At 40.6% G+C, this 17,310-nt stretch overlaps 1 protein-coding gene across 1 annotated transcript in view; it reads right to left on the reverse strand.

Moving 5' to 3' along the window:
* osbpl5 (oxysterol binding protein-like 5) overlaps positions 1 to 17,310 on the reverse strand; it is a 44,000-nt gene that overhangs the window by 22,824 nt on the left and 3,866 nt on the right. Inside the window, 1 exon segment of the mRNA XM_034535170.1 lies at positions 10,381 to 10,442. The gene's annotated coding sequence lies outside the window, so the exon portion shown is untranslated.

Raw genomic sequence — 17,310 nt, forward strand, 5'->3', positions numbered from 1 at the left:
AATCTCTGTGGCTCTTCGGAAGCTCTGTATGAGCTAAAGGTGACAAAAGGTGTGTTTCTGACCTTTGTTTCAGTCGTGACCTTATGCCAGTAGGTTAAAACAATGTGGTCAATATAGAAACCACGCGTGCAAGGTAGAGGTAGACGGTGTGGCCAATTCTAGTCCAAAAATGCTTTCCACTGGGTGGAAATGTCATCATTATTTTCTATGTAAAGCACAAAAGGGGAATAACGTCACAGTATAGTGCAAGTTATTTCAAAGTACAATAGTTTGAGCACTTTCCTGTTGATCAAGATCATTATGAAAACAGTTAGGAAATCAGCAAACTGATTGCTATTTCTGGTCTAGCAAACATAATCTAGGACAAACCTGAAAATGGGCCTGGAGGTACATTTTATTCATTTGGGCACTGCTGCTGCTCAAGTTAAATTTGAAAAGGTATTAGTAATTGTAACGGTAAACATTTTAAAAGTAACCCTCTCAATCATGTGCATATTAATAATTTAACAAGTTCTGCCCTGACTGATACATTTTGCTACATTTTGATTTGCAACCATACAGTTGGCTGGATGAACATTTTTACATTATGACTTGTGAAGGCATCTTATTAAACGGACACTGATGGCGGAAGTACGCACATGTCACCGACACACATCTATTCTCTGGCATACTATACAATTGGGAACAAAACTTAAAAGACATCCTTCACACCTACCCTAAAATCTCAACCTAGCTTATGACAGTGGATCACAAGAGCCTTAAATGATTGAGATGAAAGGGTTAGGAAGTATTACATTTTTGATTGAAGAACTATACTCTTTATCAGAATCTAAATATCAGTGACACTGACAGCCAAATGTCAGTTGTCTTGACTCGATAACTCCTGTGTGTGTGTGTGTGTGTGTGTCTCCAGACTGCAGTGTGCTTGTGAGAGTGTAAGAGCCTTGCGATTCTGACAGCCAGCACTCAAGCCAGCTGTTGCTAATATGATGGCAGAGATTAAGTCCAGATACTCCCTCCATCCTTCCATCACTCCATCTGTCCTCCTTTCAGCACCCACGTCTCTGTTAACCCCCAATCTCCAATGACTGCAGGACTAATGGATGGCCATATGACCTAGATATACACCAATAGGCCTGGCAAAGTACAGTATGTGCATCAACATTAAACATACTGTAGAAGACCACTTTTTTTCTTCTTCTTTTAAATGGTACAATTGGGAGAGATGCACACACAAGAGCAAGATGTATATATGTGTTCTTCCATTTACTAATGTGCACTACACTTCAACCATTGCCTCTTCTGTTGATGCGGGATCACTCACAGATATGGTTTAATCCAATGACAAATCCTGTGTAAAACCAACTATTGCTAAGAAACACAATGCAAAAAATAAGAAGCAGAAGACGATAATTCTGCTCTTTCAACACAGTCATTATCTTCAACAAAAATGATACAGATAATTAAAAAGATGGCCGATAAAACAAATACAAAAAATATGAAAACAAATTCTAAAAATACGATGCACACTCAAAAACTAACTGCTACTACATAACAGGGCAGTTGACCCTGTGTGTCCCATGCTGTGCATGACATGTTACCATCATGCACAACACAAATAAAAGACATTGATCCTCCCAGGAACACACATTTACTATTTACTAAATGTAGTTGACAGCATTTGTTTAAAAACACCTAAATCAGTCCCGGTAATTCCAACATCTGAAATCTCAAACTAAATAAAATCAACTGTGTGTGAGAGGACATAAAGAAGGCAGAACTAGGTCAACGGTTTGGGTTTAAAAAGAAGGCTAATGCTGTGACACTGTGGGAGGATGTGTGGTTTAGTTGTTCTATTCCGAGTCTTGCGGAGGTGCAGGTATATTTAAAAGGATCTCACATGGAGAAAATGCCTTCCAGCCAGACTTCCCATTTGATCTTATTTAAAATAGGAAACTCCCTTTGTTGTGTGGGGACCTCAGTGGTCCATTACCATGGTAAACCTTCACTAAACCTACACCATTTAACCACAAACTCCACCCTGTTCCACCCAGCAGGCCCCTCTCTGATGCTGCGGTAATGTCAATAATTGTACATCATGTAGCTATTCTTTGACCATCTATTAACTTTCTTCAAGGTCTTGCTCATCTGATGGAGTATATTACAGCTTGTATGTAGTCCAGGCAAGTGGTCAGAGGTTATTCAAGTTCTTGCCCAGCTGTGACCAGTGTTTCACAGAGAGAAAGCCTTAGGATTTGTCAAATGGGACTACACTGTTCTATGTGTTTCGGGTTAGACTGGCAGGAGACACAACCTCCCTTCGTACACACAACCGGTCTCAGGGAACAGACTCGTCTGTCAGGGAGAAGGGAAAGATCAAGGTAAACATAGCCTGAAAACAAGACCCAGGATTCCCTACAAGGGGGTGGCAAATGAGCTCAGATTCTGGTTCACGCAGGGTGAAACGCAGAGGTGCAATGATGAACCAATATGTATCTGAAGACAGAGCCAGAGACACAGCGACATCAAAACAAAACATTCGGTGTATCAAAGGATCTCTTCAAGTTTATCTCACTCTGTGCTCCTCTGCCCCAATCACACACTTACTTTAAGCCCCCACTTCATTGAAAATAAAAAAAATGACTGCAGTGTGTACAATTTCCATTGCAAACATAGAATACAGCAGAGGTACCACTAAGCTCACTACTAATTTTAGAGTAGTATTTTTACCATGAATCTCTCAACACATATCTAGTCACCCTAAAGAAATACGACAAACACCCAGGATGAAAAGTCAAGCTCACTCAGCCACTGACAACCACTTTCAAAGTGTATATACCATGACAACAACAAAGCAGTCATGTTTCCCTTTCTTGATGAATCTGAAACCTCTCCAACTCCTTAATCTATGGTGTCAAACCCTGGAACCACATTTGATCTGGTAGACAGACCAAGCCAGCTGGTTGTCTGTATGGTTGGATCCGGGCCAGTGGTGGCTGTGTGAAAACTCCTCGTAGGCAGGTCAAACCAAGCTGAGCTGATGACTACAGTGGTGCCAAGCAGGGGAACTCTGTGGACATACAAATGCATCAACATGCAGACACAAACACACTTATGGATGGACACGCACAGAAATACCTCAGTGGCGTACTTGGAGAGGCTGATGCCATGATTTTGATTTGCACTGGCACATGTATGTGACAATTATTCAGTCTGCCCTTTGCACAGGATATTTTTTAAAGTAGTGTGGCCAGAGGGTCAGGGAGAATCAGGGGAGGCTGGGAGTGAAAGCAACGGAGAGGGCAAGGGTACAGGGGCAAAGGTCTTGGGGGTCAGGGGAGGGTCAAAGGAAAGGGTGGCAATATATTTTTTCTATTTTCTTTTCCTTTTTCTAAGACTTTTGTGACCACAGGGACTTTGAGATATTTAGACAGATCCATAATTGTAACCCAATTATCTTCCACCTTTTGTAGACCTTCAAGCTTCCATCCTCCTGTTTTAGTGAGATAATACAGATAACAAGTGGGCTGTGAAGACAGTACTGGAGATGGAATATTGAAAATGAAGTAGCATGATTACCTAAAGAAAGTGGGCTGGTAGCATCAAAGCTGATGATCTGAATCTCCAGCCTGGCTGGGAAACTCTGATTGGGAGAGGTCCAATTCAATTTGCCCCGAAGTGCCCTTCAGCAAGGCACTGCCTACCAAACTGCAGCACGGAAGAGGCAGGGGTCAACATTTAAGGCCACCCACCCTCAGTTTCCATTAGAGGTCGGCCAACAGTTAAAGGCCGATCTAATAATAGTGCAGAGAAGGAAAAACCTGATACCCCTCCCTCGTAAAGAAAACCATTGTAACATCAATTCGTTGATCAATTTTTGACTATTACAGATTGTACAGACTGGATGACTGTTGAACTGAAAACCTAAGTCAGAGTACTAATATCTAAATGAATGTGGATCATCATATAAATCTCGAAATTGACCATAGAAGCCAATGTAATGAAAAACAAATGCAAGAGAGAAAAGTGAATATGAATTGTCTCTCACAGCCACATCATCGGGAGTGTTTTACTTCTGTTGGTTACTTTTACATCAACTCTACATATTTAATCATTAGGAAGAAAACATCCTGAAGTTGGATTTGGTAGATAAGCTTATGATTGGATTACTTCAGTTTGTCACAATAAATGACTATAATGACTATAATAAATTATTGTAAAATGTCACTTTTACAAACCATTAATGTTTATCACCGTGTACCCAACACGTGCAACTGCATTTTGTAAATGGATAGTTATCTGGTTGCATTATTTGGAAGACACAATGCCAAATTGGTAAGTAAGTTAGTATAACACCCCTCCCTGTCTGACTGATTGTATTGTGAACCCCACCCCCCATCTGCTGGTCTTGATGTACCACTACCTTTTCATGGGTTATTTAACAGTTATTTAGATTATTATCAGGAGTTAATCACATGCACACATATTTTCAGCAAAAGTGGACCGTGTTATGTAAATAGAATGTATGTAAAATGTTGTGACTGATGGCAACTGTGCAGCTCTGGCCATTATAAGAGTTCAGTTCCACCAATAACCATAGTTTGTAAAATGTCCTATTCGCACCAATTAATTGGCCGCACCGATCAATCAGTTTCCATTGTGTACCTGTTTGAGGGAAAAGCAGGATGTTGCTGAGAAAGACAAGACGGCGCAAGAAAACCTTTCATCGTGACGTACAAATTAAAGTAGAATATACGACTGGGTAACAAAACACATGACTGGTCAGATGCCAAAAGAGCAGTGCATGGAGTTATCGAGAAATTTGATATCTAGCTTCCCTCCCACCTCTAAATGCCATATTTCCACTTCCAAAGTTGATAAAGCAAATGCCCGAAAAAGCAAAGTTCAACCAATTTTATATATCATGTAGCACCTTGAATTATATATAAGGAGATGCAAATTAAGTTTCTGGTGCTCTACTTAAAGTTGCTGCAGCAAATATAAGGCCCAGTTACATCATGAGAGGACCTTTTTATAGAGATGAAACCGATGCGTCAGAAAAGGAAATAAGATGTGGAGGTTGCAGAGAAAGAGAAATAGATACAGACAAAAGGAGTCCGAACCAGCATAGGCTACAAGCTGGCCAAAGTGTGGTACTCAGAGGAGGGAGTGTGGTGAGGGCAGGGGCTCTTCTCCCTTTCTGCTCGAGAGGCAGGAGGTGTGAGGGGCTGGGAGGAAGATGTCTGCCAGCAGATTGGACAGAAGGAAGGCCTTTAAGGAAGGGATAATGGACGACAAGGTGTCGGATAAATGACTTTAATTAATGATGCTAAATCAAAGAGCAGATCAGTGGGAGGCAGAGGGTAGGAGTGTAGACTCCTCAGACTGTAATATAACATTTAATCTTGCCAGCTACCAAAGCTGAATAAATTAAGGCTAAAAATGTTCTTAAATATAATTATATTTGGACATTTTACTTAAAGCTTGTCATGAGTTCTGCAATAACATCTCTTAACAAAAACCTGCTGCTTCTACCTTTCCATCAACTCCATTGGACAAAATACTGGCTGCATATTTAAACTTTGGCTATAAAAATAAAACTGCTTTTCCAGCTAAACTGTGGTGCTAGTATTGGACTTGACAAAAATGCTGTGAATGGTGCTGTCCGGTATTCCAGGATTTAGCCAAGTTTCACAGGCATTACAGTGCCTTTTATCCCATTGAAGACTGTTGTGGGCACAGAGGTTGTCCAGCGGCAGCCAATCATCTAACTTATTAGCCACAGCGCTCGCTGCCGTTGCTTATGTCGGGAGTAACGCAAGGGGAGCTAAGGGCAATGGGCAGAGCAGGGTTGCCGACAGGCACTGCTAGATAGGTGGTGCATAATGCATGGAGACATCAGCCTCAAAGCCGTTTAGGGGGAGAGGGCCCACAAATAAATATGACGGAATAAAAGGATACAAAGACAAGATGTTGGAAATGGAAGGAGGGTTTCATTGCTTTGTTGGCGATCTCAGGATATTCTGCCTTGAATTTAATCCAGAACACCGGCAGAGTTATTGTCTGAAACATACTTTTAAGGCCATCGTCAGTTACTCATTTTTGTATCTTTTGGGTTTCATTTCGGGGTCCCGTGATAAATTATAAATGAATGAATACTGCCACAGCAAGACTTGGGTCAATCTACTACGAGTGCAAATCCTGCCCTTTGTCCAAGCTGTTACTTGGTAGTCGTGTCACAAGCCAGCCCTTGAGCTCAATTAGGCCCAAAACCCGCCAGCGTGATAGAAAAGCATGTTTTCTTTCAACAATCGTAAAAAGGACACCGTTTTTGTTATCGACAGAAGCTGTCATAAGCGTTGGATTTTCATCTTTCCGAAGGCTCTAAACACATCATGTGTGACGAACGTTTCCGTCAAAAAACAAAAAACTAAGCTTAAAATTGTAATATTTCATTAAAAAAACATTTTATTTCTTTTCCAATTTTGCCCAAAATAAAACTTTTGCTTGAAACAGACAAAAAACTATAAATGCTGCGTTCATCAGCACCACTAGGAAGCCAAGATTGATTTGGCTGAAAATAAAAGATTGCGTGAAACTTGACTGAACTGCAGGCTGCTGAACGCAGTGCACGGCTGCAAGTAGAGATTGTAAAAATAGAAACGCTTAATAAATATAGCACTTGGAGCATCCCTTTTTTTTTCAACATTAAAGACACTTGTGGCAACTTGGAAAAATTTTTGATATATAGATCCAACAAAATTCTTGCCTTATTTCTTTTGTTTTTGATTTAAGGCATTGTAACTGTGTTGCTCTGTTTCCCGAAACTGCTCGGGGTTCAGAGGGTTAATACAAATGTAAAAACAGCTCAAATCGTTTATGGAGTACAGTTATAGTACGATGTCAATACTCAGAGAATGGCCACTTTGTCAAAGCTCTTGTGTGTGAAAAAAGCTTTTACCCGCAGTAAAAAGTAATTATATGCTAATGATAACAATTAACAGCACTACTGAATCCCTGACTGTCTGTTAGCCCCTTCAGGAAGATTATACTTCATGTATAAAAGCTTTTTTTCTTCTTAAACTGTTAATTTTCATAGAGCCTGTATGGTACCACCTGCATGCCAAATTTTGGTGTTCCTGAATAACCCATAATATCCTGAAAAAAACACTATACAGCATGATTGATAAGATATGTGACTGAGCAAAAGCAATCAAAGACTCAAAAGTGTGCGAGAGCAGGTTTAAGTTATCTGCATAGTTTTTACTTTGAATCAACAGTTTATTTCCAGTCTTCCCACACACACACACACTCATTCCTGCTATACAACTTCCTTTTGCAAAACTCAAGAACTAGCGTACGGTTTATTTTTAATAGCATTATGAATTTGCACAAGAGATGCTATGGAGGCTCTGGCCGTGTCCGTCTGATGCTGTGACAGTTGAACTTCATCACTGTGCCTGATTAGACGATGGCATTTAAGATTTGGGTCAATGGATCAACACTTCCCACCGCATGTTCATTCGCCCACTTTCTTGTTTACCGGCTGCCCTCTTTCTGTCCCTGCATCAATCCCACACTGACAGACACTTGTACAGAAGCTTTGAGCAACTACCAGGCTTTTCACTGGCAGATAGATGGGCTTATCCTAGCCTGAGTGCTTATCAACTCGTTGAAGTAGATAGAAAGGAGGATGGATCTTGACAAGTGGTAATAGTTTGCTAAACATTTCAGGATCATCCATCCATTAGCTATACTCGTTTATCCTTTGAAAGATAAGCCATGAAATCAGAGGGCTGACACATGAAGACACTCAAACGTTCACTTTAGCAGTTGCCAGTTAACCTAAACGACATGTCTTTTGAAAGCCTAAACAGGCTCAAGGAGAACGTGCAAACTCCACACAGAAAGGCCCCAGCCGGTTTACTAATTGCCTATTTAAGGATCAGTACAAATTACATTATTTGCCACGGTTTGAGAACTTCAACTGCCGCCTTAAGAAGATAGTGATCTACATTTTTACTTTTGCCGTCATTATGCTGTTTCAGAAAGAATGGGAAGTCCAGATTGGTTTATATGCGTAACAAATACACAGGAAGAGTCTCAGATCCAACACAAAGATGGATAAAGCCACTCTCCAACCAACAGGAACACAATAAATAAACATATTTCTTACTCTGGCTTCCTTAGTGTTGATCTCAGTAAATTACACTTGCTTGGCAGATCAAAAGAAACTGCTGGGTACCCCATCTTTCTGTGAACTGAGTTCTACAATACCCAATGAAGAAGTTATTTAGCATTAATAGCACTCCATTTAGTTCCGTTCTGCCTGACAACCATTTTGGACCAATCTGTCGTTTAGCTTTATTATCAAAGACGATAACCTGAATGCATGACTAGTCCATTATGAACATGCTCCAGGCTAACATTAAATAACAATATGTAGGCCTATGAACATTTAGAATGACCCATACAGTAAATATCATTGTCCCATCCTATTCATGTCACTGCACCTTAAAACAACATGTTAGACGACATCAAGTAACGTGTTGATCAAATATGCAAAGGAGAGCAGTTCTGCTATTAACAACAACTTCCGTATTTGTATTTGTGTTGTTATTCCTCTCCACAGCAAGTTAAAGACCAGGTAAATCTGTATTTTAAATTAAATTAACATTTAGTAAATGCTATCAAGGCTGCTTGGTCATTATTATCTCAACATGTGACATGTGAGACATGTTGGTATTTCAGTGTGCATCTAGCGGTTTAAAGTTAAGTTGGTTGAGACATTGAATATGACAAAGTTCTGCTTTCTGCATTTTCCACCTGTGTAAACTAAACTGTGACCACATGTGTACCTTAACTGAAGAAAAAGAAAACCAGTGTTGTACTGCTGATGTGATAGATTGGAAATGTAGAGAAAATGTAAGACACCCTCCATCTGTTGACCCACATTATTTATTTTTAATTCTGTGCCCAGTAAATGGAAACTACATTGTGTGCACAATCCTAAGCCTTATTAATGGAGCGCAGAACAGATAAGGGAATTATGTGACTAGTCAGTCAGTAGACAGAAACATTAACTATAAAGTATTTATAACCCTTATTGGACCATCACAGTACACCAGGTAGTCTGAATGTGTGGCTTTTAAGGCAGACAATAGTGAGACAATAGTGTCCTGGGTGTGGGCTGCTGGGTACAGGTTGAGTCATTTTGCCTGGTTAATGAGTAATTTTTCTGTTAAAATCGCATACATCTCTATTCTGCGGACACATGCCAAAATAAACAGCTTGGGCAAGGCTGAATCCAAACGCTTCCTGACCGATATGAGCGGGCAAGTGGTGTATTTTCATGGCTACCACTGTACAGTGTCCTACCATCTTAGGGGTGGAGGGAGTAGCAAAGCAAACAAAGCTTCAGGATACCAAAGGCATCGACCACAACGGTGTCACTTTTATCGGTGTGATTCCATCACAACAAAAGGAACTTCTTAAACAGTAAGAGGGGAACATTTGTCTGAGTAAGCGTAATACGAACGCCTGGTTTCAGTCTTGTCTCCCATTGGACAGATGTGCTGAAGAGCTGACTGTCTCCAGGACTGGGTATACAGCTAAACAACGCGGAAGAAACTTGTACACGTATCCTTCCAGGAGAGACCAAAATACACAGTGTGCTCAGGATGGGAGGCAAAAAAAATATATAGTAACTAGTCATTACACTTCCTCTGCCACTGTATGAAAGATCAACATGTACTCCAGGCAAACTGCCTGTTTAAGGGCTTTGAGTATTTGAAGTACCATTATGTAGCCAACCCCAAACATTTACTCCCTTCCAAACCAAATGAATCGGACACACCCTGTAAGCTTCTGATCTCAGTTCTGTCAAACTGTTTCTCCTCTTTCAATGCTGCACTGAGCTCCAACGTTGCAACACGGACACACAACTGCTCACGTAGAAATGCACCAAAGTCACCAAAACAGCACAAGTGGACATTTCTGAGCAATAAGTGACATTATGATCAAATAGCTGCAGAGACCAAGTATACTTAAAAATGTTATACAAACAGAAAGTAGCACTACTTCTACTTCTCACACCTTAAGAGACATGCCCTAATTATCTCTTCTGCTTAAAAAGGGAGTTATCCCTCCTGGAAACACCGGGTAGAAACGTACTTGCATTTGTATCAAATTGTCAAAGTAGAATGACCCGTGAGGTATATAAACAGGTTCAAGGAATGAAACCTAAACTTGTACTGTAACATGTGAATGTCACATGCAAACCATGTGATTAACTGAAGCTAAAAGAGATAGCCAATTCAACTAAGTGTATGCATTATTAAGTCATTAAAGAGTGGCCTTGCAGGTGAGTGCTCAGCTTACCTTTCACCTGAGCCGCAGGAGACACCGCATCCAGAAGCCTTTGTTGGAGCAGCCTGTCTCACCTTCAGAGACACAAAAGTAAGAGTAAGGTTTCACTTTAACTCGCACAGCACAAACAGACAAAACTGCCTCACTCCCAGTGTCTGTGCTTCCGATGCTCCTCCTGATCACACCACTGTGTTGAGGAGGGTGGAGCCCCACCTCACCCAGCCTCATTCCCAAGGGACCGCTAAAGTCTCTCTGGGCCAAATGGACAGTTTGTTTTCCACCTGAACACACACCACTCTCAGTCGGTTACAGAGCCAGTAAGTCTCCAGCTAAGGTAGATTGGACACCTAAGAACGTCTCTAACGGACTATCTTTCATCCAGTTCAACAATGAAAGGACATTCAAAGTAAGAGTAAAACTGATAGCACTCTCTATCCTTTTTTATGGAAACAAACCAGATTCTGTTCAGTATGTGTGTTTACTGAGTCAACAGAAACACTGGCAGTTACAACTCAAACAAACGCAGAGACCCTTAAACACTATCACATTCATGGAGGACTACTACTCTTACTCAAGCAATACACACCCGAGTTGGGTGTGACTCCAGGTAGACTCACAGTATAATTTACATTTTGAATCCTCATTTTAATCACAATGTGGACTCCTATTTCTAATTGGTTGCACTTGACTTATAGTATATTGTTCATTATTTACAGCTAAACTGCTGTTTTCAATAGCCATTCTGGTTTTACTTTTGTTTTCCCTTGATATGCCTCTTAATTCTGCCTGTTCAATAAACAATGCATTCTCAAACAGCTGGGATGTGTGATAAGCCACAAATCCAAAAACCAAAGCAACACACACATCAATTCACACAGAAGCAAGCACACACACACAAAACAAAAAACACCTATGATTTCTAACAGATACAAAGTCACATCCACAAATACAATATTGAAATCACTCAACCAATTCAGTATGGCACTAGCTGTGCTGCAGGGAAACACACACAAGACATTATGCTGTCACATCGTAGGATTGTAGTGCCTCTATAGCACAGACATGAATACACGTGCACATTAGACTTATGTGTCTTTTAAAATTAAACTAAATTTTAACCAGGATACTGTAAAATTAATATGTTTGAAATCACCAATGGCCTGGCTTTACCAAGGTTTTGAGTAAATATATAAAACCTGCAGAAACTCAAACATAATTTAAGCAGTTAAAAACTGGAATTACTGCTTTGCGGTCATCTGCCTCAGGCATCCAACCAGTCATGTTGCAGTCTACATCCAAAATTACACATTTCATCCCCCTAGACATTTGTGTGAACCTGCCACATTTAGCATAAGAATTCTTGAATTATGGCCAAATGTCATGTCACAGTGACCTGGACCGTTGACCTAACTTTGTATCAGTTGGTCTGGGTGGACAATGAAAGAAATTTCCTCCAGCCGTTCCTGGGATATCACATTTATAATGCGAGGCATAAATAGACAAGTCATGGATCTCTGCAGTTAACCACTTAACGCTCTAATGGCAAACCAAAAAGTACAATGTGATGGGCAGCAGAGCCGGAATATGTGCCTTTAAATTGTATCACTGAGCAAGGCGGAAGCACTTGAGTATGTCTAACCTAAATAAGAAGTGAACTGAGAGAGAATCCCTGAGCTGACAGTGCTTGAGGGGCAATGACAAAGGGGGGAGGCAGTGCAGAGGAGATGTAAGCCAAACATTGACAGCAAGTAGAGGAAAACAGAAAGACATGGAGAAGAGGAAGTGATGATCCAAGGTCGGCTAAGAGGGCCATGCCATCTTCAAATTAACAAAAAGAGCACTCATTTCTATTTGCCCCACACAAAAGGAGGATTTGTAAGACGTGCACAACATATGGCACAAGAACGATAACATGTACAAAGAGTAAAAAGTGGCTGTGGCATGGTTTGGATGTAAGGACTCAAACTACAACCCTTTCTAATACACACTCCTAGCTGACCTACATTGTCTCATTCAGACCAGAGGTTTAAGTCTCTTCTTGGGACCAATTCACAGTGCAATAAAATAAACTACATACCACGTAGAAGTGCAAGTTTATTGGGGGTGAGGTTGCATTCACCGCATGGCCTGTATTCCTTTCAACCTCCACTAGGCTGTCAAACAACACACCAATTGCTCACAAAAGAAAACATGGACTTTCCTTGATATATCTCTCTGAAATGGATTTTGGCAACGCCCATAAACGGCTCTGCCATGTGACAAGCTGATATACAATACCATCACTTCCTGCAGAGGCTTGTGCTTTTGCCGAAGTCTTTTACTTTCAAATCGCACTCATTGCTTCATGTAACTGGGCCAAAGGAAATACAGCGAGGGAACAATTAGCCACACCAGCCCTACAACTGAATACTATTGTTATAGATGGCTTCAACACTGCCACATTGTATAACCAGCGCTGTTCATGCCACTTTGCAAGAATGCAACTAAGTAACATTTATATCAGAACACTGAGAGCTGGCCAACTTTCCCAGCAGAGAGCCAATGACTCATAAAATGGGTCCAGGCTAGATCCTGCCCACTGATTTATAGTTGTGTCTCTGGCTCGATTAAGGGAAACAATAGGGAAGGGTGTGAATATTACCATGATGCAAGAAGTATATGCTCCAACTGGGAATACAGTCGTGGCTTGACTGATAAGTGACAACTGGCTGACGTTCTGACATAGGATTGTATTGATCTGTTTGCAATAACCCCCAAAATAAAGTGATACACAGTCCTTGCACTTTCAGATCTGTCCATCGATAGTGTTTGAATAATGGTATGCAGAACTCTTTTGGCAATCTCGTTTGTAAGCTTCTATATTTTGTTTAAATTTCAAACAATTTGTTGCAGGTTTGTGTCAAATGTATTATTTTAACAATGAATATAAATTCAGTAAATGTATATCTATATACATTTCTTTTAATAAAGTTAGGAAAGCAATGTTTAAGTCAAGCCCAATACACATAAAAGAATGATGCCAGTCACTTCCATACGCAAGGCATACAGCTTTTTACAGCTTTAAAAAAAAAAAAAAAACGGATCAGCTTGTATTTGCCGATACCCAAAGCCCAGGTATCGGTATAAGGAGTAAAACAGTTGGATTGCTTTCCCAGTGAATCCAGGGCACACAGACCATAAACGTAATCATTCCCTCCTGCATGAACGCAGAAAAATCACGACCTAAAAGGCACAGGGACACAAAGTGAACACTCACTGCTCAACGTGACAGCAGATTAGGATTTAAAGGAATTACACTAGGTCTAAGGGCACTTAATAAGAGCACTCAAATGTCTGACATACTAATTATTGCTCTTCTTGCCCTGGGGCTCGTTGCCTTTGCCTTTAGGTTCAACTCGGTCCTATGTCCAAATGCTTAGAAACAACAGAATAGACTAAATTATGAAAGATAAAGTTGGTGTAGGAAATTGTACTGTAGTAAGAAAAAGGTTGTAATGCAAGGTAAAACAAACACAGCAGAGGAGTGCCTTTTACTTTAACTGGATGAGTTCTCCCTGCAGCTCAAGATACACTCGCTTCTAGTACATGTAAACGGGTCACTATTGTGTCCCACTGGTAAAACGGCTTGCATAGAAAATGTGTGTTTATTAGTGATAAAGCACTGCTTTACACTACTTTCAGAGAAGATTTTTAAAGTATTGTCTGAGCCTTAAAGCACAACTATTAAAATTGATCTTGCTGTAAACATACACAATAAGTGACATTAGTGTTGTACTTGATGTAGAGCTTAACATTCAGTATAATAATGACCATGATATTAACCTTGAATAGCAGTGCATCTTCATAAGTGAGGCGGCCAAGTTTTTTTAATTAGGCCGCGATTGCCAGGTTGTTCATTGAATGCTTCTGACCTGAAGCAGAATTGAAAATCAGCCTGCAAGGAGACGTAGGTACGATGTGGTTCTACTGAACCTTACATAAGTACCAAATACATTTGGTTTTCAAATCTCTACCTTTATCTGCCTTTTCTTTCCCTCTCCTGGGAGTTGGCTCAGAACATTTCAACATCAATATCATTAAATTAAGCTTCAGCCCCTGATAAAGACACCTTTCCACTAAAGCCTGGTATAGTGTCTGACCTGGGTTCAACCTAGGATGGAGAAAAGCTGTGGATCCAATCAGATCGACCAATAACCCGCTTCCTGGTGTAAAGCTGGATGGCATAGATGAGGTGTCGTTTTCCCACTACGTAAAAGACATACACCAGTATGCATGTAACTTTACTCGATGTTGGCCATACACAAACAAACGCAAAGGATATGGGTATTCCTCTGCACATTTTAGGACAGTCCTTATATTTGTATGACTGGTTCAAAGTAAGATACTGTACATGCAAGTTAAAACAAAAGCAAAGAAAAAGAGACACCATCACTTATAATGTACCTAGTTTACATACAGGCTTGTGGAGCCACCATTGAACCAAAGTAAACGGCGTTACATATGGTAGCCGTGTTAGATGTGTGATCAATCACTAAAAGAAACTTAAATGTCAAAAACGGCAACAGACTGGAGGCAGTGCTGCATAAACAAAAACAATCAGAATCTGGCACTTTTTCTAAAACATTTATTTTTTTAAATACACTTTTTTCTCCCATACTGGATGTTGTTATAAGGGGATCGATAGGAATTTCCTCTCCTTGTGTACAGGGATCGGACCAGGACATGTTTATCCGAGCACAAAAGAGAGGATGCAGGTTTGAACTGCACAAAGATAGGAGTCACAAACACTGGAGGCTACACAAAGAAATAAATGCTGCAGTGACCATTTGAGAAATGTCCTCTGACCATTCTTTATTTGTTTCCTGTGTGACACCTGATCTCCGTTGGAATATCATTGTTACCAACATAATTCAAACTGTCCATGGCCACTATTAGCGGTGAAAGTTAAAGCTAAAAACCCTTTATAGCCACCCTTCGTATTCATTGAAGTTTAAGACTGAGGTCCTTGTTCCGAAACAACAAGTATCCTTTACCCAGTGTCACTTTCTCCCCTCACCTGACTACTCTATTAGGAAACAGAACCTACACGAGTTACACAGCCTCATGAATACAATGCTGACACTTGGGTATTCATTTTCTGAGAGAAAGTTGAGACATTACATTGATAGTTACAGATTTGTCTTGAGCCGCACTGGATTGCCCTGAGAGGAGAACATCGGCAGGCAGATGCAAAACATTAAAGCCAATCTGACAAAGTATGCACAGAGCACCGTAATGACCATCCAAAGAGGGCTTTAACAGGCGGACATTAAGCCCATGACGTAATCAGGTCCTCTCAGCATCAACTCTTTCATAATAAAACACTCAATATAATAAAAGTAACTCAAAAACCTACACCATCCCAGCTGTCACTCAACACAGACACTGCAGCTTATCCCTTGAAACTGCAGATTATCAGCACTTGACACAGGGCGTCCCCAGTGCCAATGATTTTCAAGAACTGGACGAGGTCTCTGTGCAAGGCCTGCCACCCTGAATAAAACAAATGTCGATTGTGACAAGGCCAAGTGCCTTTGCCTACTTGTACAGTAGGTAATTAGCTAAACTAAACAAACAGTAACAAATGAGCCCTCAGTCTGAATACTCTCATATCATCTATTACCCCAATATTGAATCTATTCCATGTACACAAAACATGCAAGCATGTACCATATACAAACGTAAGCACTAAAAGGTGCAAGATTGAGAGCATTTAAATTGCCTCCCAACATGTCGATGGCGAGTGGTAGGCTAACGGCGCCAACAGGGCAAACTACGACAAAAGCGCTGACAGAGCTAACAGAGTTAGCACTATTAAAGTTAAATACAGCTCCTTTAAATTAAACCTAGTTGTGCATCTGTGTGATTTCTGTGTGAAGTTCTGCAACAGTGTGCAAATCTTTTGGGTCCAGAGGAAAGCTGGCAGCATTTACACAAGCAGTAGCTCCATACGTTAAGCAAGAGATGAGTGAGAGGTGGATATCGATTGCAGAGGCGCTAGCTACCGTGAAAACGCTCCAACCGACAATGCCTGTGTAGTGTGGATCTATGGCGTTAAACCGTCACTATAAATACACTCACCAGCTACCAGGCAGCCTAGGAATGCATGTCAAGGGGTCAGGAGGTTAGTCACAAACCCTAACGTGTGTGTGCGTGTGCGTGTGCGTGTGTGTGTGTGTGTGTGTGTGGGTGTGTTGGATATGGTGAGCAAGAGCCAAAGAATGAGGAACTGTGAGGAACAGCATTTGTTTTGTTTTTCTGTTGAACGAATAGAGAGGCAAAAAAGCAGTGACAGGAAAAAAATATTAAGACAGTGATAGGAATATTGAAGCAACAGAGATTATTCGTTATCAAGTACCTAATTGTGCACATACTAATACCAGCACTCTTTATTGAAATCTCATAATGGAAAAATCCAGTTTCCATAGATAAAAAACTGCATCAGAGTCATCATTCAGATGTCTTAAACAGTAACTGTTTATCTTTGTCACACTCTTGTAATAAGAACAAGGAGCGGCTGCTTCCCCAGACTAATCTGGTACCAACACAATGACTACTGTCCACATACATTACAGGGTGTTACGATGCTGCTGTCATAAACAGCTAATATTATAGCAGGAGAAATTGGTGACTTGCATCCACTGACCGGTGCAACATAATGCCACTTTTACAGTGTGATGTTCACAAATAATTGTAGCTCCACTATGTACTACTTGATACTGTAGTATACTCTCGTTTAATGTAATGCAGTTATATCAAAACCTTGAAATGTCGGCACTGTTTTAATGTGTTTACACAGATGAGGTTTCTCTGGGAAAAAAGTGACAGTCTGTGAGAAAGGGATCTGCTTTTAGGCATAAAGGCCAACTTACAGCTGTTTAGTAACTTTGGACAAAACCACCC

The sequence above is a fragment of the Cyclopterus lumpus genome, chromosome 6 (genome assembly GCF_009769545.1).
Source record: "Cyclopterus lumpus isolate fCycLum1 chromosome 6, fCycLum1.pri, whole genome shotgun sequence".
In the NCBI taxonomy this organism is placed as follows: Eukaryota; Metazoa; Chordata; class Actinopteri; order Perciformes; family Cyclopteridae; genus Cyclopterus; species Cyclopterus lumpus.